The following is a 24132-nucleotide window of genomic DNA, read 5'->3' as shown; positions in this document are numbered from 1 at the left end:
GGTTCGAATCCTGCCTCGGGCATGGATGTGTGTGATGTCCTTAGGTTAGTTAGGTTTAAGTAGTTTCAAGTTTTAGGGGACTAATGACCAGAGATGTTAAGTCCCACAGTGCTCAGAGCCATTTGTATCCCCTCCTCTGTTCCACTCGCGGATCGCGCGAGGGAAAAACGACTGTCTGAACGCCTCAGTATGAGCCTAATTTACCTTATCTTTGAATGGTGATAATTGCGCAATTTGAAAGTTTCTGGTAATAATATATGCTCTACATCCTCGGCGAAGATCGGATTTTAGAATTTAGTGAACAGGCCCTTCCGTTTAGCGCGTCGTCTATTTGCAAGTTTATCCCACTTCTAACTTTCTATGAGATTTGTAACGCTCTCGCGATGGCTAAATGTACCAGTCATGAATCTGGCAGCTCTTCATTGGACCTTCTCAATCTCTTGACGAACTAACGTATTGTAAGCAATTTCCTTTGCTGAAGGACTGCATCGCCTTAGGATTCTACCAATAAACAGCAAACTAAAGTTTGCCTTACCTGTTACTTGTGTAATCAGATCATTCCATTTGAGATCATTTCGAATAATCACACCCAGATACTTGACGGATGTTACCGCTTCCAAAGATTGGGCCTTTATTTTGTACCCGTACATTAATGGGGATTTTCACCTTGTTATACGCAGTAGGTTACACTTGCTAACACTGAGAAATAACTGCCAGTCATTACATCACGCATTTATTTTCTGCAAATCTTCACTGATTTTTTCACAACTTTCGTGTGATACTACTTTCCTGTAGACTGCAGCATCATCGGCAAACAGTCTAATGCCGCTGTCAATGCCATCAACCAGATCGTTTATGTAAATCGTAAAAAGCAGCGGACCTATTACTCTGCCCTGGGACAAACCTGAAGTTACGCTTGTTTCTGTTGAAGGCACCCCATTCAGGACGACATACTGCTCTCTGTCTGTTAGAAAACTTTCTATCCAACCGCATATGTCATCGGATAGACCGTAAGCGCGGACTTTTTGTAGCAAGCGACAGTGCGGAACTGAGTCGAACGCCTGAGGTGAGTGTCTCTCTCCCCATTGTCCGATTCCGAACGATTAGGAACACGGTCAGAAAGCTTAAAATTACTGGTGATTGCTTTCAATCTGTAGGACATTAATATTATTAATAATAAAATTGATGTTAGAAATTGAGTAACATATTGCGCGACACTGTTGCACCTTCTTAGCGGCTCCGGATCGCTAAGTTTTGCTTTTTGAAATGAAAAATAATGAAAGTCTCCCCTTCTGCGCAGTATGTCTATATCCGCATCGTTCCATTAATCTGAAAACATCGCAATATTCTATCGTCTTGCAAAATTTTCGTAAAAACGTTGTTTGAGCCAGGAATCTGGCGGTTCATAACTATTTTTTCCACGTATAAAATTTATGCAGTGTGGTGTAATTTTCACACCTTGTTTTCACACAGTCTTTACAGTACCTTAGGAAATATACCTACTGTTCCGACTACACTATAAATAGAACTATATCGCCGCGTGGTTGCCCTGAGTGACAAGTGAGCAACACTCTCTGTGGAGCTGTTTCAGCTGCTTGTTTGTGGGGAAGTGAGACGTGATAACGAAACTTTTGGAAGATCCGCTGCATGAGAGAAACAAATGGGACATTGAAGTTTTTAATCGGGTTTAAAGGAACTTGCTAGACACCGGAGAGGGGGGGCGAACAGCCTTTTATGGAAAGTGCAATGGTTCGCCGAGCGTTTACGGCCGCGGCTCTGCGGACGACTGCAGCCGCCGAATATCTGAGATTTGATGGATGCGCATAAAGTTCGCTTTGCGAGCCATAACTTGCAAGACTATAAACGTGTACGGGGCATTATCTGTTGCTGTCGCAACAGTAAAAATCGGCGTTACGAACTCGGGCTTTAAAATCGCTGGCCACGTCCGTGGAAATAAAACCAGGCGGGTGGGTAGTATCGGAATATGGAGTGAACAACAGGGTCGTGGCCGGGAATCGACGCTGGGATGTCGGCGTCGGCGGTGGCGGTGGTAGTCAAACCGGTTACGCCGATACGAAACCAGACGAGGATGCCGGCACGTAATGTGGGCCGGGTGAATAACTGATTGTCGAATAGCGTAGCCGTGAACGAGAAATTTACAACAATGTTTACAAATATGTATACCGAGATAGCACATATCATATGTTTACCCAGTATCCTCCCTTTCATTGACACACGGATGCCTACAAATGTGTGCAAGTTAAAAACCATTGAATCTTTGCAGTATGGTTTAGTTGATAGGGCAGTCTGGGGTCAACTGTTAAATAATTCAATTTCTTTTTAAATTAAAAGATCTATTACGGTAAAAAATCTGTGTAATTTATTGAATGAAATCCTCATTCGTTTGCAATTATTCCATTGCTAATGTTCTATGGTGTTTTATGCATTATGTAGATTTATAATTAAAACTGTGGTGTGTTATATTTGTTTCCATTTGCCATTCGATTTAACACACGTGGGAATCGATTGTAACTTATACGAGGAGCTGTCAAATGAGAATCTTAAAAGCATAATTAAAAATCGAAATTTCTCGCAATTGTTCTGTAAGTTGGCAATACTGCTACTGACGATGTAAGGAATGGCCACAGATGGCAGCGTACTATAAGACAAGCGAAAGGCGGCCACAACACAAGTTCAAAATGGCTGCCTCGCTTGCCACATGTACCAAGGAAGAACAGCATTCTCTCATACGTTTTCTGAGCAGTGACGGTACGAAATGAAGGTCCAGCATGGTGATGCCTGTCTATCACTGCTGCAAGCTTATGAGTGGAGCAGAAAGATCGGAAATGGCGTGATTCAATGACAGACGCTCAGCAGCCTGGTCATACACACCGCTTTGTGACACATGAATCTATCCCAGCAGTTGACGCCATTGTGATGAAAAATCGCCGGGAGACGATGCATGAAATAGCCATAGATATGAAAATTACTCACAGCTCAAACTACCACATCATTCATAAGGTGCGTAACTCTCTAAAAGTGTCCGCAAAATCGGTGGCACGGCACCTTACCCCAGAGCCGAAAGAGCGATTCATTGATGTTTGTGAACACTTTTTGCGGCGCTTTGAAGCAGAAGGTGAAGGCCTCTTCGAAGGAATCGTTTATAGGAGACGAAAACCTGGGTGCACTACCACCATCTTAAACACCTTGAATATGTTGTGCACTGCACTCATTCCTCTCCTGATTTGAGAATGAGAGTACTTAGCGACTTGCAACAAACTTTACACATAATTTCAAACCTTTACGAAACATTTTCTCGCTAATACCCCGCACAAAATGATGAAAGGAAAGAAGTTCATCGTTTATTACACTTCGGCTGTTCACACAGTAAAATTGTAGCCATCTGGCATGATTTTCTAATCTATCACTTCATTACCAGTCACTACATTCGCAATTCATTTTGCAGGCACACAACATTGAATGTAAACGCGAAATTATGTTATTGAACGAGACGTAATCCAGGACATATGATGTCATAAACATTGAGATGCATGGTAAACTGACTTTTGTTTGAAACGTAGCTCAAATTACCTATAATATACTCACCCATTGTTTGATAATGAAAACACTTGGGAATTTACAACGATTTTAAATTAATGTAATTTAAACATTTTTCTAAACTTTCTCTGCTCACGCACTTAATGTCAAATATGTAACACATTAAGCAATTTCTAAGGTAATCAGACACTTGAAGCTGTTTTGTACGTGGGAGATGGAGTCCTTAAAGACTCAGGTGAGTGGGATTTACCGGTAGGTACTGTTCAAACAAGATGAAATGTGTGGAGACGAACACAAAGCCAATTCGTTTCCGCTGGGGATCAGTTGTAGAATATTACAAACGTCTCCAGATGTCCTTTTCCCACCATATTAAAACCCTGCCATACAAAAAATAAAATTGCACCGTACATGAAGTGCATCTAAAAAAACTAAGATATATTTTCACATTTAATTAAAATAAATTGCCTTACCTGGAAGTCACTAGAAAAAATATTTAAGAAAATTTAATTTTACATAAATCACGAGTAGCAAGTTTCGCTCTCACACAACCAGCTCCCAAATGATAGTCCACCTGCTTTGTTCTCTTCGTTATGGAAGACAACTGAAGCCTATTACTCCCTCTGGGAAATTCTGTGAACTGCGGTTGCAGGTAAATTTGAAATGTTACAATCTAATGCTGTTATTTTTGACCACAGCTCCCCTATTTCTTGAGCTCTTGGTAGTAAACAATTTTTTTTCTTCAACAACAAGCTATCTTCGACCATGTGACGTTATTCAAAAAGACAAAATTGTTTTACGAATGCTTGATGTCTGTTTTTCGGACATGTCGAAAGAAGAGACCTTCCCCGCGGAATTCGCAGCTGTCGTACATATTATGTAAATTGAAGGTGGACGGGAGAGAAAGGAAAGGAAAGTAATTATTGATGTCAGCTGCATCAGGACTTTATGCAGAATCAACAAAAATTAGCATCCAAGTATCACCTATCATTGATAGTTACACATAATGCTTCCACTTTAGTGACAGTACCTGCGTTACGTGCCCCTTGTTCTGAGCATCAGGAAGAAATTTAAGAAAAAAAGTATAAAATGTGAAATTAGTATATAAAAATTGTTGATACGTATCATGAGAACTTGGTGGTGGTTTGTCGGCTATGTTCTCGGTTTCTTTTCCTTTCTCTTTTTATTTATTATTCTGTTATCACAATTAATTTGTTCTTCCATTTGCAGCTTATATTACATGATGATGTGACTATGGTCTGCTGAAGTTTCATGATGATACCAAGTCACTCTGATAATAAAAAAAAGAAAGATGGCACAGTGGTTAACGCAAATGCCTTGTTAAGCAGGAGATCCCAGGTTCGAGTCCCAGTCTGATACAGACTTTTACTCATTGCTGCTGATTCCGCATAATGTCCCAAAGCAGCTGACATCAATAATTCCTTTCCTTTCCTTTATTCCCCCCCCCCCCCCCCCATAATAAAATTGTTTATTTGAACACCATCATGCTGCGCTAGGCATGGGCGGGTATGTTACTGCCTTCCTGCAACCCTAGTATAAAATACATTAAGAACATTTCTTTTCTCATGTTTTTTGTTTATGTAAATAAAGTCGTATTGTCGCTCGGCAACTCAGAGGTTATGAGCCAGACCGGGGATCCGAAGGCTTGTCCTACGATTTTTATGTCTCACATACCATTTCTTTCACCGCAGCCACCGCTTGCTGATGTAAAAAAATGCCGAGTCGTTTCCTGGTTCGTAATCAACGGTAAATTGTAGTTCCTCCCGTATCTGGCTGGGATCATAGGAAAGCAAGTCCATACCACATCCACTTGGACCATGCCTAGTAAAACACAGTGGTGTCGAAAACAACATAAGGTCTATAACAATTTTATTATTTTAAATAACGTCATATGAGGACGGTGAAAAAAACAATTTTATTTATTACCTATTTAGTACTCATTAATTGGTCCTAAACGATAGGAATGGATATAGTTTAAATGGGTCCATCAGTCTGCGATCCACACCACGTGACGATCACAGTATTGATGCCGAACGCTCTTTTTCTGGTAAAAGTTTAAAACTCTAAATTTTGGTAATTTGGTTCCATGTATTGCGGAAACAACTATTTTTTTGTACTTTAAACATGTTTCAGCACATATGAGCCATAATTAGTGCGTATTTTTAACCAGGCCTGTAAAACACAAATGATATTACGAACAATTGTTGGAACCAAAATTAGGCCTAAAAACGTTTTACATCTACTGTGATCATTACGTTATTGTCCACAAAGTTTGGTTCTGTTGGACTTTCTTTACATCTATATCATACTTCACAAGCCACCTAATGGTGTGTGGTTGAGGGTAATTTCGGTACCACTATCTGACCTCTCCAACCCTGTTCCACTCGCGAATAGTACGTGGGAAGAATGACTGTCGGTAAGCCTCTGCTGTTCGGGATTAGCCGAGTGGTCTAAGGGGCTGCAGTCATGGACTGTGCGGCTGGTCCAGGCGGAGGTTCGAGTCCTCCCTCGGGCATGGGTGTGTGTGTTTGTCCTTAGGATAATTTAGGTTAAGTAGTGTGTAAGCTTAGGGACTGATGACCTTAGCAGTTAAGTCCCATAAGATTTCACACACGTTTGGACATTGTTTTTGGTAAGCCGCTGTATTGGCTCTAATTTCTCGAATTTTCTCCTCGTGGTCAATACGCGAGATGTATATGAGGGAAGTAATATGTTGTCCGATTCCTCCTGAAAAGTGCTGTCCCGAAATTTCAATGGCATCTCTCTCCGTGATGCACAACGCCTCTCTTGTAACGTCTGCCAGAGGAGTTTGTTTAGGATCTCCGTAACGCTCTCACGCCACCTACACGATCCCCTGACGAAACGCGCCGCTCTTCATTGGGTCTTCTCTATCTCCTCTCTCAGTCCTACCAGATAGATGAACAATAGTCAAGAATCGGGCAAACAAGCGCCTTATAAGCCACTTCTTTCGTGGATGCCTTAAACTTCCTTAGGATTCTTCCGATGAATCTGAGTTTGGTGTCTGCTTTTCCCGCTATGTGTTTTATATGGTCATTCCACTTAAGGTCGCCCTGGATAGTTACGCCTAGACATTTTACGGCAGACGCTGTCTCCAGCTGTTTGTCACCAATAGTATAGCCGTACGGTAGTGGACTTCTTTTCTTTTGTATACGCAATATGTTACATTTATTTACGCTCAGGGTCAACTGCCGGAGCCTCCACTAATCATTAATCCTCTGCAGATCGTTCTGCAAATTCATACTATCTTCTGGTGTTGCTACTTTGGTATAAACAACTGTATCATCTGTGAATAGCCTTAAAGAGCATCCGACGCTTTCTACTAGATCATTTATATATATATTGTAAACAGCAACTGTCTTATCATACTTCCCTGTGGTACTGCGGATGTTACCTTTATATCTGTCGATTTTTTCCGTTAAGAGCGACTTATTTAGTGCTACCTGCAGGAAAGTCTTGAATCCAATCGCAAGTCTGCTCCGATACTATGAAAGCTCGTATTTTTTTTTCATTAAACGGCAATGCGGGACGGTGTCAAATGCCCTACTTAAATCAAGGAACAGGGCATCAACTTGAACGCCGTTATCCACTGCGCTGTAGATCTCATGGAGGAACAGAGCGAGCTGAGTTTCGCAGGATCTCTGTTTGCGCAATCCATATTGATTTTTATAGAGGAAATGTTCGTTTTCCAAAAACGTCATAATTCTTGAGCATAAAACATGTTCCATAACTCTACAACAGTTATATGATGTAGGTCTATATCATATAGCTCGCAACTGCGAAAAAAGACTGTTTTTGTGAAGTTAGTTGGCGAGCTAGAAAATTATTATCTTCGAACATGATTTCGGGGCAAGAAAATGCTCGTGACTACATTTTCTTTTTAAAAAAATATTTTCTTGCAAAACATAACCACGACTTGGCTCTCTCACAGATGTTCACTAATCTTTTGCAAAGTGTGGTTTGCTGTTTCCTTTTTTTGTTTTTGTTATTTACACAGAAGGGAACTTATTCTCTGATCATCATTTGTACTTTAATCCAGTTTCTAAATTAACATCGGCATTATTTTATTGGTGGCAACGGCCTTGTCGCAGTGGATACACCGGTTCCCGCGAGATCACCGAAGTTAAGCGCTGTCGGGCGTGGTCGGCACTTGGATGGGTGACCATCCAGGCCGCCATGCGTTGTTGACGTTTCTCGGGGTGCACTCAGCCTCGTGATGCCAATTGAGGAGCTACTCGACCGAATAGTAGCTGCTTCGGTCAAGAATACCATCATAACGATCGGGAGAGCGGTGTGCTGACCCCACGCCCCTCATATCCGCAACCTCCATTAAGGATGACGCGGCGGTCGGATGGTCCCGGTAGGCCACTCGAGGCCTGAAGATAGAGTGCTTTATTATTTTATTGGTAAACAACGGTCACTGTTGTTGTATTTCCATGTAACGTGTACACCCTTAATGGTTCATAAAAGGAGGAAGGGAATAGTTGGAAAACACTGAAAAAGGTATATAATGATAGAACAAATGTTTTATCAAGAATAACTTCCATGGTACTGGACCAACCGTTGAGGGGAAAGTTGTAAGGGAAGGTATAGGTTTTAATATATCGAGCAAAAAGACTGAGGTGACATAAGTCATGGGATACCTCCATACATCGTGTCGGATCTCGTTTTAGCCAGCAACTCGTCATGTCATGGACTCAACAAGTCGTTGGAAGTCCCCTGATGACACACTGAGCCATGCTGCCTCTCTAGTCCTCCATAACTGCTAAAGTGTTGGTGGTGTAGGATTTTGTGCACGAACTGTATTCTTAGATAAGTTCAATGAATGTCCAATGGGATTCATGTCAGGTAGTCTGGGTGATCATATCATTCGCTCGAATTGTCCAGAATGTTCTTCAAACCAGTCATGAAGAAACGTGGCCCAGTGATATATTTAGAAATACGAAGTGTATGAATGGTTGCATATGGTATCCAAGTAGCTGAACATAACAATTTCCAGTCAATGATCGGTTCAGTTGGACCAGCGGACCCAGTCCATTCCATGAAAAAACAGCCCACATCATTATGGGGCCACCACGATTTTGCACAGTGCCTTGTTGAGAACTTGGGTTTATGGCTTCGTGGGCTCTGCGCCACACTCAAACCCTACCAACAGCTGTTACAAACTGAAATCGGGACTAATCTGACCAGTCCACGGTTTTCCAGTGGTCTAAGGTCCTGTCGACATGGTCACGAGCCCAGGAGAGGCGGTGCAGGCACTCGCGTCAGTCGTCTGCTGCCGTAGCCCATTAACGCCAAATTTCTCAGCACTGGTCTAAGGAGTACATTTGTCATACATCCCACACTGATTTAGGCGGTAATTTCACACAGTGTTGCTTGTCTGTTAGCACTGACAACTATAAGCAATTGCCGTTGCTCTCGGTCGTTAGGTGAAGGCCGTCGGCCAGTACGTTGTCCATGGTAAGAGTTAATGCCTGAAAACTGGTATTCCCGGTACACTCTTCACACTGCGGATCTCGGGATATTCAAGTCGTTAATGATTTCCGAAACGGAATGTCCCATGTGTCTCGCTCCAGCTGCCTTTCCGCGTTCAGAGTCTGTTGACTCCCATCGTGTGGCCATAATCAAGTTGAACGTCTTATCACATGGATCACCTGAGAACAAATGACAGCTCCGCCAATCCACTACTCTTTTATACATTGAGTATGCAATACTGACGCTACTGATTTTGGGTACACAGCGTTCAGCCGAGGGTAGCCTTCACTGATGCTGAGCGACACTAAAGGAAATAGAATAAATGTATAGAGACCTTAGCTAAAGTGCCCAGAAACCAGACACTCTAATACGAAGTTACGTGAGCTGTACCAACGCTAGTACTGTGTGAGGTGTAGAGTGTTCGAAGGAATTCGATTAAGCCGGGTAGAGGGTACTCAACTCAAGATACTGATGCAGGTGACAAAAGAGGGAGGTCACGGTGAAACATTATCTCATGGCTGGCGCCGTCAGTTTTTGATCGTAGCACGACGTTGCCGCGTCCGCAGTCTGAACGAGAAAGTGTCCAATGGTGGTGAACGGCTAAACCATTAACTGCAAGACGGAAGGTGCCAATGGTGAAATGAGTACATATCGAATCTGTAACTGAACAGCGGCGGTCGAACCTCTTATGGCTTCGAAGGGGTCACCCTCTCCCAAGAAATATGGCTGTTACCACCTCACGTGGAGGGGCATTGGCGAAAGCCTACCTGCTGCGTCACAAGCAAACCACGACCTCTTTTACAGAGGGAAGATTCACATTCTTCCGGAATGCGCTCCTAACTGTGTTCCTCTGCCTTCAAGGGGAAAAGAAGGAATCGTTTAAAACTTGAAGAGTTTTTAAGAGTTGCTGTCATTTTGAACTAATTAACAACTTTTCTCCACAGGCTAAATTCGTTTCCAGATGTCAGCTCTGCAGTATTTTAGGAATAATTACAATGCTGATGTTTTGTCTTTGGACTCTTGTTTATGAGTTAGATGGCAATCGAATTTAAAGGAATTCCAAATAGAATTACATTAAAAATATGAGTGAACCGGCCGGAAGTGCATTGCCAGAGATCGCATGAGCATTCATTTCTATTGGTTCTTTTCTGGCCTAAGTGGGCGCGCGCGCTCATCCCGAACAAATGGCGTTACAGTATGGACTGAAACGTTACATCTGCAAGTAGTACGTGAAGGGATACAGCTGGTCTGAAGGTAGCTAAGTAGCAGCTGAAACATATTACAGAATTTGAGTACTGGTCTCTAGCTTCTCAATAAAACTGTTACACAGTTTCGCATCGTTTTTTTCTTTCCGCATGGCCCTGTCTTTCTCAGAACAGTTCCATGTGGTCAATGAGTTGTCATTGATCCCTTTGTGTCTGCAGTCGCTTTAAGATCCTGTACAACTCTGCAATTTATTGAGGATACAGTAACAGAAAAAACGGGAGTGTAAACGCGCTGAATAATTTGAGTAAGGATGACAATCTAACATCTGTCGCAAGTTGCTTAGTCACATCATTTTGACTAAAATCAGGGAGCAATATACTGTGCCTACAAGCGTAAGCGACCATTGATAAATTACGTTCGGTATTCTGATGCCAGTGTCCCATAAACTCTAACTTTGCACTGATTCTTCCAGCAGTTTTCCTGGATGCTGTAGAAGCTAATGTCTTTTCATCACCCTTCTCATTTCCTGAGGGAAGAAGTCGTGTAGCTTTCAGCCAAGTTTAATTCTTCAGCCCCACTTCGGTTGCTTGTGTGTCATTTACGTTGCTTATTTATTGAAGCAGCTTCTCAGTTTGCCTCAACAGGGTGAGTGGAACAAGGTCCTTTGGTTTTTACTTGTGCATGAAGATCTGGTTCATTCATGCGCAAGTAAAAATCAGGTGTGGTCGCCAGGAGCCGAACGGACGCAAAGTATCAGATCACTGAGGCAGTCTCCTGCTTCTGTTAGACGTTTTCAGCCTACCGTTTCCCAAGTCAATCCTTTCTAGAATCTCTTCATTACATACGTTATCTGTCCACTTGATTTATTACCATTCTCCTTTAGTGCCACATATCATATACTTCTAGTTTTTTCGTTCGTTTTTCCCTCAACTCTTGCAGTGACTGAGCCAAAGGCTGGGTGACACTCCTTTTCCAAAACGTGTATGAGAGGCTGCAGCTGAACTCATTCTCTTTAAAAATATAACTGTTGTTGTTATTTACTTACTTACTTAACGCTGGATGGCAAGTTACTATGAATCACTAAAATTACACAATCGTCAAAGTTGCACAGAAGTTTGTTTTCATTTAAATGGCGACCAGTTTGGGAGCTTTGTAGTCCATTATCAAGCCATCAACATACGTCCTACATACCACCATAATGTGTTGCTTGCATGAGTGGTCGGATGCAAGCTACAATTTGCGCACGGCTGTCCAGTGTGGCACATACGAGTTTGCCGTTATTTAAACTGTATTCTAAGATAAGTCGTAGGATAAGTATTGCTCCGTGTGTTCATACGTTTCTTGGGACTCAAACCGATCTTCCCCGAGGTGGGCTTCTGCCAGTGTTTCCGTTCTTATGTAGGTAAATTGTGCCACTGTTTTGCAACCATGACTTATTGACTATCGTTATTTGACACTATTAATACCAGTCTTTCTTGTAAATGAAATTACTACCTTTTTTGAAGTTTGAGGGCATTCGCCCTACTCGTACATCTTGCACATCAGATGGAAGAGTTTGGTCATAGCTGGCTCTCCCAAGGCTGTCAGTAGTTCTGATGGAATGTCGTCTACTCCTGGGGCCAAGTTTCGACTTAGGCCTTCCAGTGTTCTGCCAAATTCTCCTCGCGGTGTCACACCTCCCATCTTATCTTCGTCCACGTCCTCTTCCTTTTCTATAATACTGCCTCCAAGTTCATCTTCCTTGTATAGATCTCCAAGTTCATCTTCCTTGTATAGGTCCCCTATATACTCCTTCCGCCTTTCAGCTTTCCTTTCTTTGCTTAGAGGTGGTTTGACATGTGAGCACGTGATATTCATACAGCTGCTTCTCTTTCCTCCTAAGATCTCCTAAATTTTGCTACAGGCAGAACCCGTCTTTTCGGTAGTCATACTTGTTTCTATAGCCTTGCTTTAGCTGTATCCATTCCCACTTAGCTATTTTATATTTTCTGTGAGTCTTATTTTAGACGTCTGTATTCTCTTTCATCCGTCTCATTTGCTGGATATACTTTCTCTTGTGGTCAATTAAAATATTCAAATGGGTAGGAAAACACCAGTTGGAGGGATGAAGGAATGGTGTGTGATGGATCTGTTCATGTGAAGGAATTAAATAAAAATGGTTTAGTCTTCCATTAACAAACTTTGTTCCTGATCTATATTAACGACGTAGGAGACAATCTGAATAGCCGTCTTAGATTGTTTGCAGATGATGCTGTCATTTACCGTCTTGTAAAGTCGTCAGATGATCAATACGATTGCAAAATGATTTAGATAAAAGCGGCAATTGATCCTGAATAAGGAAAAGTGTGAAGCTATTCACATGAGTACTTAAAGAAATCAGGTAAATTTCGATTACGCGATAAGTCACACTAATCTGAAGGCTGTAAATTCAACCAAATACTTAGGGATTACAATTACAAAGAACCTAAATTGGAACCATCACATAGATAATATTGTGGGTAGAGCAAACCAAAGACTGGCAGAACACTTTGAAGGTGCAACAGGTCTACTAAAGAGACTGCTTAAACGACGCTTGTCCGCCCTATTCTGGAGTATTGCTGTGCTGTGTGGGATCCGCATCAAGTGGGACTGATGGATGACATCGAAAAAGTACAAAGAAGGGCGGCTCGTTTTGTACTATCGCGAAATAGGGGAGATAGTGTCACAAACATGATGCGCCAATTGGAATGGCAATCACTAAAACAAAGGCGTTTTTCGTTGCGACGGGATCTTCTCGTGAAATTTCAATCACCAGTTTTCTCCTCCGATTGCGAAAACATTCTGTTGGCACCCACCTACATAGGGAGAAATGATCATCATTATAAAATAAGAGAAATCAGGGCTCGCACAGAAAAATTTAAGTGCTCGTTTTTCCCGCGTGCCGTTCGAGAGTGGAACGATAGAGAGACAGCTTTGTTGAAATGGTTCAAATGGCTCTGAGCACTATGGGACTTAACTTCTGAGGTCATTAGTCCCCTAGAACTTAGAACTACTTAAACCTAACTAACCTAAGGACATCACACACATCCATTCCCGAGGCAGGATTCGAACCTGCGACCGTAGCGGTCGCTCGGTTCCAGACTGTAGCGCCTAGAACCGCTCGACCACTCCGGCCGGCTGGAGGCCCTCATTTTAGTAGTTGGGCATAGGAATAGAAAGTTTGCTAGCAGCATTATGCCGGGAGCACAGCTTCCAGGCGCTATGTGTATGCACCTCACCATGTGTGGCGGGTTCTGGCCTTAGCTTGGGCCGGGTAACAATCGGGGGTGGTTACTTCACGGCACCCGCAGTTGAGTTGGTAGCAAGAACAGAACAAGGCGGTGAGGGACCCGCTCGGTGATCACATTCGAACGGCGGAATTAGAAAGTCGGGCCTCCATCGTCTAGTGGTTGGGAAAGCAGTTCTCCACTTACTTAGCCTGTCTCAGTCGTCGCCTCTAGGAGTTCGTCCAAAGCTGCGCCAACGTGTGCGCAGCTTTTCCACATGAGAGGAATCCAACTGGTGTCCCTTGTAATCTCCCATCTCCTTCTTACTTCCATATATTGTCTACATTAAACAGTGTCCAGACCAAGTAATTAATAACTAAAGTCTTTTATGAAGATTTGAGATGGCGAATATTACAATAAACTTTCATGTTTACTTAGCTTGTCATGTTGAGATGGCTCCAGTTTTTCTTGTCTAGGGGTCTGATTCTTGAAGCTGAAAATCTCACCTCAGTTTCTCACCGTTGGTGTGAACTAAATACATTTGTAGATTGTTGTCGCAGAATTTTTTATGTAAATATATTTACCACTGTTTTTTCACATTTTAGTATTCATACAGTATTTTGATTTTTCACATTAACAAAGCCGAAATTACATTTATCGCACCTATTATACAAAAATACGTCCGACCACATCAGAGTCAAGCTTACGACTCCCACACTCTGCGGAAATAACACTATTCCAAAGGGTTTACAATTTTTCTTAAGAAATGAGTTTCTACTAGCTTCCATTACATTATTAACTTCGATTATTATTTCATAAATGAATCCAGAAATAAACATAGTAAACAGTGCGGGATTACGTAATTAATAATGGAAATTTTAAATGTGCAAATATCTCGAAATTTCAATTGTCTCTAAAAACTCATAATTTTAACTGTACATTCAGAACTAGTACTTATCGATTATGACATCGAGACGAAAATATTTTATAAAGTATTTCCTTTTCGTAAATTTTAGTTTGAAATATAACATACTGTGTATAAAATTATATGAAAGTTTTCAGAAAAGCAACTGACCTGTCCAAAATTCGAAAAATAGTGCTGGTATAGACAACTTCTGTTGAGGAAAGGTGATGCTAGAGGACGATGTCCCGTTACACCTTCCATTATACTCTACATTCTCAATCAGGCCTTGCTAGATTGCTATGTGGCTACTAGCCATATAATTTATATAAACGATTTAGGAGACAATATGAGTAACAGTCTTAGATTGTTTGCGGAGGATGCTGTCGTTTAGTATTTAGTGAGGGCACCAGAAGAGCGAAACGAATCGCAGAGTACTTTAGACAAGACATCCGTATGGTGTGGAAATTGACCCTAAACAATAAAGAGTGTGAGATCCCCGCATGAATACTAATAAAATAGCCGTTAAATTTCAGGTACAAGATAAATCAAAAAAATTTAAAGGTTTTAGATTCAGCTATATACCGAAGAATTACAGCTACGAAAAACTTGAATTCGACCCATTAAATAGAAAATTTAGTGAGGAAGGTGAACCAAAGACTGCGTTTCATTGGCAGAACACTTGGAAGAGGCAACAAATCTACTAAAGAGGCTGTCTACGCTGCGCTCTTCCGTCCTTTTCTGCAGTATCGTTGCGCTTTATGGGATCCATGCCAGATAGGATTGACGGAGGAAATCGAAAACGCTCAAAGAAGGGCAGCTCGTTTTGTAATATCACGAAATAGAGAAGAGAGTGTCTCGGATATAGTGCGAGAGTTGGGGTGGCGATAATTAAAGGTATCACTAATTTTCTCCTGCGCGTGAGAAAATATTTTGTTCAGACGCACCTACATAGCGAGAAATGACCATCGTAATAAAATAAGGGAAATATGAGGCCGAGAAATGGTACGAACCGATTCAATGAACCCTCTGTCAAACATTAAAGTATGAGTTGCAATGTAGTCATGCAGGTGTAGATAAAATATGCGGTTCTGGTGGGCCCAATGCCACTGTGCCCTGACAAAGACGGTATCAAAAATTCCTTTTTTCTCTTAGAGATATAACATTTTAATTTTGAATAACTGCGGATGGAAGGAAAGAAGTTATCCCGCGTTTGTCATGGTGAAATGGAGAGTCATTCTCATGAAAAGTGAACGGCAAGAATCTCACCTGCAAGTAGATGAGTAGGTCTAGTCTGCTTGTGCAACGAAGGCATTAGAACTGAAGGAAATACTAACTCTCAATATAAAAAGGATTAGTATTATTACTTCATCTGTTGCGTAACTGAGTGTTCATTTACATTGCTATAACAACAAGACATTCAACGATATTATACAAACGTAGGCACAAAGGTAAAGTGCTCAGAACAAAGATGTACAACGTCGCTGATCTTCCAAAACCTCCCCACCTTGGTCAACTTCTACAGGGACGAACAGATCGATTGACCCGGTAACATCTCTTCCATTCGGGATAACGAAGGCGACAATTCCAAGTACTCCGTCTCGACCTGTTCGCAGTTCTTTCACTCTTGCTCGTCTCCACATGTGGCAGTGAAGTACGTCCTCTTCAAGAAGTACGATATCTCCAGTCCGGACCTTTGGTGGTTCGTCAGCGTTCTTAACGTGATGGAAGGTCCGAAGGAGCAATAAATACTCTTTACTCCACCGCTTGGAAAATTCGTCGGATATCTTCTGCAGAAGCTTAAACTACCTTTCCATATCTGTTGATTTTGGTGGCACGGAACCCAAGGGTAGATGGTAAGTCTTCCTCCTACGAAAAAATGAGATGGATGTAAGAACTTCGTCCTCAGTTTGTGTGACTGGTCTTAAGTTGGTGGTAGCTTCTGTAGTATAATTCGTAAGCCTTCCTCGTCCACCGCGCGGGATTAGCCGTGCGGTCTCAGGCGCTGCAGTCATGGACTGTGCGGCTGGTCCCGGCGGAGGTTCGAGTCCTCCCTCGGGCATGGGTGTGTGTGTTTGTCCTTAGGATAATTTAGGTTAAGTGGTGTGTAAGCTTAGGAACAGATGACCTTAGCAGTTAAGTCCCATAAGATTTCACACACATTTTGAACTTCCTCGTCCATACTGCAGCGGCCCAGTACCCTGGCCGACGCATCGTTTAGTTGAGCCAACCATCCTCTCCACCAAACCGCTCGTGGCGCCATGAACTTCCATATGATACCCTTTTCGTGCGACGAACTGCCGTGTTTTGTCAGCAGGGGTAGTGGTCCATATTTCTATTATCTCCCCGTTAGCTGCTTAGAAAGACTGGGCGTTATTACTACACACTGTATGTGGAATACCACGCCGATCTATAAACCTCTGGAAGGCCAAAAAGAAACAGTCCGTTGTCGAGTTGGTTGTTAGTTCCAAATATACAGCTCTAGTTACGGTAGAGATGATTAATACAATACAACACTTAATTATATGCTGCCTAATTAAGGGTCTAGGAGCCCCGCGAAATGAATTCCAGGAACTTGAGACGGCTTGTGTGGTTTCAATCTATTGGGGATGGGAGGTGTGGGTGGGGGATGGGGGGGGGGGTTAGTGGCGCTACCTTTTTGCTGGCCAGCGGTGCTATGTGCAGTTTCACAGGGGAGACATCTACGTAGGACCGTTTCTATTAAACGACCGGTTTATAGTATCCCGAATGTTTCTCTTAGTTGTAAAAGAACCACTCGTACTCCTTGGAGGTGCAGATTGATTTGCGTGTACATGATCAGAAGTTTGGTGAAGCGATGGTTTCCTTCTGGAGTAATGGGATGACGTTCTTTGAGAGGCCCTCAGCGGCTTGCAGGCGATCTCCCAAATCACCATTGAGTTATGGGTTGAAGCACTTTATGTAGGGTGTGCTAGGGAATGGAAGACCTTTACTAAGGACGATGATTTTCTCGGTGTAACATTCTTGTTACACAGTTTTAAGCCAATATAGACCAGCTTTTGCTATCGCTTCTTTAGTGATTTTTTCGCAAGTGTCCTTTTTCTGAAGGAGTTTTTTAAGCTTCCAAATGTTCAAATGTGTGTGAATTCCTAAGGGACCAAACTGTATAGGTCATCGGTTCCTAGACTTACACACTACTTAAACTAACTTAAACTAACTTTTGCGAACAACAACACAGACACCCATGCTGGACGGAGAACTCGAACCTCCGGCGGGAGGGGCCGCGCAGTCCGTGACAGGACGTCTCAAACCACGCGGCCACTCCGCGCGGCTTAAGCTTCCAATAAGAGCTGAATCTGTTTACGTCTATGAGTGATTGTGGAGATCGAATGAGTAAAGTCTGAGAAGATTTATCAAACTCCCTAGATTCCAATAATGTTTTAAATGCAATAGATGTGTGATGATTGCTCGCTTCCATCAGATGTCTAGTATTCGCAACATCTGAGATGTGGATCCTCTTGAAACTAAGTCCACTGAGTTGTTTTCCCCTGAACAAGGTCTCCACTGAAACGGTGTAGTGAGTGTTTCTATTTCTGTCGCTTTGTTGCATACTAACTTTTAACAAGTGGCGAGGTTCAAATGGCTCTGAGAACTATGGGACTTAACTGCTGAGGTCATCAGTCCCCTAGAACTTAGAACTACTTAAACCTAACTAACCTAAGGACATCACACACATCCATGCCCGAGGCAGGATTCGAACCTGCGACCGTAGCGGTCGCGCGGTTCCAGACTGTAATGTCTAGAACCGCACTCCGGCCGGCAAGTGGCGAGGTGATCCTTGATCCATGACTAGAGTGGAATCAGTGCAAAGTGCCGCTCTACTAAGGTCAGAGGTTGTGACCTTGCAATAATAATGTGGTTCCTGTCAGCGCTGCTAGCAGTTCAAGCCGAGGAAGTGTTATTTTCTTCACGGCTGCTAACCTACTTTTACTACACATTAGCTCCGAAATATTATAGCTAGAAGTGATATACAAGAGGGTATCATATGCCCTCTCAGATACATCACAGAAAACTTGAATATAGAAGCCATCGTTCTCCGACAATTACATCCACCTTGGAATAGTAGTATTAGATAAGTCACGATGGTTTGACATCCAGGTGGGCCATTAGCCGATAGGTTGTGAGGCGGGATTCGTCCCAAACTAGTCCGAACAGCCAACTATGGATAGCGGTGTTATTAATCCCAAAGTGTCAGAAAGACCTGCTATTGCTCGTAATTAATTTCTTTTTGTAGCAAGTGCCTCTAAAAATTTTTCGGTGACTTGTCGCTGACTCACTGAGAATGTGTCTTGTTCAGAGTTCTATGTCATCCCTAGAATCGGGACTTTCGTTTGGATATCTCTTCCATCCGCCTTCCAAATTCCGATATCTGTTGCGAATTAATTGCCCACTTCGACAGTGTAAATTTTCTTTTCTTCTTCAGCGAAGATAGCTCGTAATATAACGAGGCCAGGCTGCTTTCCGATTCAGTTCCTGGAGCAAACTGAGCCGTGTGCATGTTCTGCTGCAGTAAGGTGATCTTCAACCTTGTAATTGTTCGTCTTGTACCCGAAGGATCTAGTAAGATCTATATCGTAAAGGTGCAGAGAGAGCTGCAGAAAAGCCTGAAAAATGTCGGAAATGATTACAAGGCGTCGCAGACGGAATCTCAGAAGGATCTCAGTCATTTCAGGCTCGCTTGATCAATTGACGATGAAAATAAAATAACATACTCTAACCTTAAGTTGCCGTAAACGTGTATTAATTCAGCATTTCTGCATAGTCTTATCTGTAAGGCAGCAAAACGTCTCTCGGCGTTGTGAAAGTTGTTCAGAAGAACGACAGCGCATTTTCGAAAGAGAGAGCGGACTGAGCTGGCGAGGCGAGCACATCGCTGCTGTTGCGCGCTTCGCTTACTCGGCCGTTGAGAGCTTGTGAAGAGGTTTTCTGTGCTGTGGGCGCTGCGGAGAGCAAATTGTCGTGCGTTGTTTTGACAACGCGTGCGAATTGTCGTGTTCCGCGCCTCGCAGCATGGGAAAGAAGGGTGCGCAGAGGAAACCTGCCGCTACGAAGGGTCCTTCGGTTGTGCGACTCTCTGAGTCTGCCGACCGTGCAAGGAACTCCCGAGAAGACGAGTCGCGGCCTGTCCCCCCTTTGTACGTCAAGTGCAAAGGCGGGTGGACAGCGCTGTTCGACACCATGACGAACTGCGCTCGGAACGAGGTGGTCTACGAGTCTGTCGATACAGACTCGCTGATCTGCGTTCGAGCCGCAAACGTGGCCGACCACAGGGCGATCAAGGTCGCAGTGGCCGACCACATCGTCGACGCGCCGCCGGCGCGCGAGAAGGCACCTTCCGTAGGAAGGATGAAGACGACTAAGGCACTCCTCAGGGGGTTGCCTTGGTGCTGTGACGAGGCAGCGGTCCGGGAAGGGCTGCTGCGAGCCGGGTTTGGTAATGCAGCCGCAAGGTTGCACAACCGGACCAACAGGAAGAGGGCGCCGCTCTATGCCGTGACCGTGCAAACGGTCGACGGCGGGAGCGACATCTTCGACTTGCGGAAGTTGCTGGGCTTCCCGGTTACGACGGAAGCTCTCCCGACCGCCATGGATCCTCAGCCCCAGTGCTTCAGGTGCCAGGGCGAGGGCCATGTTGCGAAGTACTGCTGCAACGCGGCGCGGTGCGTCAAGTGCTCAGGTGAGCACGACAGCCGCGCCTGCGACCGCGGCAGCAACGCTCTACCGACTTGTGTCCGGTGTGGCGGCCCGCACGTCGCCAGTTGGCGCGGTTGCGCGGCTTTCTCTAGCCGCAACCGTGCCGGGGGCGGCGAAGCGGCCGCGGCCGCACCGACGCAGCAGCAGAAGAGAAGACGACGTCGGAAACGGCGTAGGGCGGAGATCAGCCCGGTGCAGCTGAGGGACGGCGCAGCAGCAGATCCACCTGCCAGGGGCGGGGACGGCCGCTCGGAAACGGGCAGCCAGGACGCAGCTCGCCCTCCCGCGAAGAGATGTGACCTCGAGCTCGGCATCGCCGTGAAGGAGGCCACAGCAGCCCTCAAAGCCGTCATGGCGGCGGAGAGGGCTGCCTTCGCAGCCGCCGTGGCTGCAGAGAAGGAAGAGGCCTTGAGGCAACTGCGAGCAGTCTTCGCCCAAGGCCTCAGTGCAGTCGTACCTGCGAACACTCCTGCGACCTCGCAGAAGGATGTTCGCGCGCCTGTCCCAGCGGTTGCCCCAGCAGCACCGCAGGTGAAAGGTGCAAAGAAGAAAACCGCCAGGGCAGTCTTCATCGCGCAAGCGTCGCCGCGCTGCCGCGCCGAACTTTTATGTTACAGGGAGTAAGCCACTGCGGCCGGCCCAGGAGACAACGAGGGAGCCCAGCCGCGGCACCGGACTGACCCAGCGAACGACCACGCAGTACATAGGTAACGTTGCACGATACCTCACGCTAACCCCCCTCACCTTGCATGCTCTGTCGCAGCTAGCAAACCGCTACTGCTCTTACTACCCGTCCTACTGTCGCAGAGGTTTTTTTCCCTTGGCGCTGGCCTTGGCACTTTTTTTCCTCTGCTCTTACAACCGCTACCCTTCGATCGCTTTCGACCACTTCTATCTCCTGATGGACCATGTTAATGAGTAGTCTTACCCAGACGCATGGATGACATCACAGCCTGCATCCTGTGACGCCTTGATTCAAAACTAACATGCATACGGAGGTGACAGTAGAACTTTTGTGTTGGTCACCACGTTGGTGCGGGCGTGGAGGGGCCCCATCCTTTGTTAAAAGCGCATTTTCAAAGGAGGCGAACTACTCGCTGCTGGTCTGCAAGCATGAACATAGCGGAAAAATCTTTGAGTGCCGCTCATTCTTTCTCACTTGTTAATCGTTCTTGATCGGTGCTGATTCCGATTGATTCCAAGTTCCAGAAGCTACATACAGTGCCATTATTCGGTTATTCAACAGCTAAATTAATGAGATAGACGGTCGCATGTTTTGCTAAAACACCCGGGCTATATCCACTGAGGACGCATCCGAGTTTAGACGGCACCACGACTTGTGAAGAACAAATGGAAATGCGTTTTGGCGCTGCGTCTTCCACTATTTCCCAATAGTCTCCCGCTCCAGGAAGTAACTCTGTAGAAATATCACGTTTTCCTTAGTGGTGTCAGCCAACTGTGTCGATATTTTGATTTATCTCGACATCTCTGGGCACAGTCGGATGTTTCGTGGAGCTATGTAAACTCTCGAAAGTTCTGAGCCCAATATGAGCGTTTCTTGCGGGCGCTGCTTAGATCGATACGCACACGTCTGCCACTCGTGGGCGTCAAGGAAGTTTCTAATAGAAATATCACCTGCTGACAGAGGCTGACTAACGATAACCTGTAGGTTTAGTTTATCGATCAGATTTCGGCAAATGAACGTTGATAAGAGGTGTGACGCCAAGTCATTTAAGAAATATGCGCCCATTTTTATGTAATTCAGTACTATAACGGACGTTATAAAAATACGTCGAAGTCACAGATTGTGTGGTGACTATTTAATGACGTGTTTTGATTTATACGTCATCATATTAATCAAGGCTAAGGAGAACGTCATATATAGTATTCAGCAAAGCATCTCATCTATTGTCTCACTGATGAGATATTTGACTTCATATCTCGTTCATAGTCTGAAGGATGAGATATTCGACTTCATACCTACGTATGACTGTGTTCTCCTTAACCTTGATTAATATTACGGTGTATAAGTTGAAACGTGCCGTTCAATAAAGTAGTTACCCCAAAACCTGTGACTGCCATGTATTTCTTATAGCGTCCATTATAGCACTGATACAACCTTCGAAGTGAACGTGGATTGGCTGCATGAATGCAAAGTACAACGTGTAAGTCGGCTTTCGCCTGATGGCCCTATTTCAAACGCACGTGTCGTCTGAAGATGCGTGAAACTTGAACGTCCCGTGACGACATGGCTGCTGAACGATTAACGGGGACGCCGAGGAAATCACACTGTTCGCGGTATGGCTTAGGTTAGTTCGAATCATCACAAATTTATCGGTGACGACTCCCTGTGCTGTAAGAGCAGGCGGCTCTTCCTTTCTTCTAATAGTTTTTGACAGAGTGGACTTGACTAAGACAAAGAAAACCCTGATTTCCCGATCTTAGCATTTTGAGGAGCTCTGGAATATCCTGTTCCGTCTTAGTCTAGTGCCCAGTGATTTCTGTGTTTGCAAAAAACGCAGCGTAGCTCCACGGTACGTGTGGTCTCGTGTTTCGAACGATCTTGCTTGGAGCTAACGTTGACAGTGCCTGCGGCATGAGTTGATGTGCACGAAGGAGCAGAGGTGCTCGTGAGTAGCGTGTCCTTACGTATCTTTCGCGCAGTGAGTGCTGCACCATCGACATCTTCCTCTAAAAATTTCAATAACCGCAGTGCATCTCCTTCGGCTAGTTTCTCCCTCTCGAAGTGGATTATCCAGCGCCGAACAAATGTCTGCGGAGAAAGTGTGTAAATTTTTTGGTGTGAGAATCTTGCCACAGGCCTCACTCAGGGACTTCAGAACCTGGATGCGTTTATTGCATTCTATGAATGTCGTGTCAGGAGTTTCAGGATATTCAACTCGAATGAGTTGCATTTCTTGTAAACAATCCAAGTGGGCCTGTACTATGTGGTTGCGGTCTCCATATCTTGCCTTATGAATTCGCTTGATGTCTTTGTGTCTTCATAAGTAGAAGCAATCACTGCTATGCCATCGACCAGTTGTTTTGGCTCACTTACGAGGTATACAGTTACGAACAGGTGTTTATTAATAGTAGACACAGAAGCAGTCCTATCGATGAAGTACAGTATGCCTTGTGGTATGATAGCACCTATCATTTATTTCTGCGCTAGAATGACGCACGGCACAGAACCACTGTGGTGTCACCGCCAGACACCACACTTGCTAGGTGGTAGCTTAAATCGGCCGCGGTCCATTTAGTACATGTCGGACCCGCGTGTCGCCACTGTGTGATCGCAGACCGAGCGCCACCACAAGGCAGGTCTCGAGTTACGGAATAGCACTCGCCCCAGTTGTACGACGACTTTGCTAGCGACTACACTGACGAAGCCTTTCTCTCATTTGCCGAGAGACAGTTAGAATAGCCTTCAGCTAAGTCCATGGCTACGACCTAGCAAGGCGCCATTAGCCTTACATAGTTTGATAGTTATCGTATGAAATGTCTCATCAAGAACGATGTATACAACAAGAATTAAAAGTTAAGTATTCGAGGAGCTGCAAACTTTTCTTATTAGCATTCACTACTTATCCAGTTCCAGAATTCACGCCCGTCTGCGTTAGATAGCGTGCATTTCGGCCTCCTCTATCTACAAGGTGTTGGCACATTTGCCAACACATCATTGGCGACGAGGATGGGATTCGAACCCACGCGTGCAGAGCACATTGGATTAGCATTCCAATGCCTGAACCACTCGGCCACCTCGTCTGCGCAAAGAAATTACTCGCAGATAGAGAAAGAAGCTTTGGCTCTCGTGTTTGGTGTTACTAAGTTCCATGATTTCTTGTATGGTCGTCACTTTACCATCGTCACAGACCACAAACCTTTGACGTCGCTTTTTCATCCGAACAAGCCTGTACCTCCGCGTACAGCGCAGAAATTCATTCGCTGGTCTATTTTCCTCTCGCAGTACCGCTACGA

At 44.4% G+C, this 24132-nt stretch overlaps 1 non-coding gene across 1 annotated transcript; it reads right to left on the bottom strand.

Moving 5' to 3' along the window:
• Nucleotides 1-23837: 23837 nt before the first annotated feature.
• On the bottom strand, nucleotides 23838-23919 carry Trnas-gcu. The gene has a single exon. It is a non-coding gene; the product is annotated as a tRNA-Ser (tRNA).
• Nucleotides 23920-24132: the final 213 nt, after the last annotated feature.

The sequence above is a fragment of the Schistocerca americana genome, chromosome 5 (assembly GCF_021461395.2).
Source record: "Schistocerca americana isolate TAMUIC-IGC-003095 chromosome 5, iqSchAmer2.1, whole genome shotgun sequence".
Taxonomy (NCBI): domain Eukaryota; kingdom Metazoa; phylum Arthropoda; class Insecta; order Orthoptera; family Acrididae; genus Schistocerca; species Schistocerca americana.
Note: the sequence above shows the minus strand (reverse complement) of the source record. Positions and strands in the feature narration are given on the sequence as shown.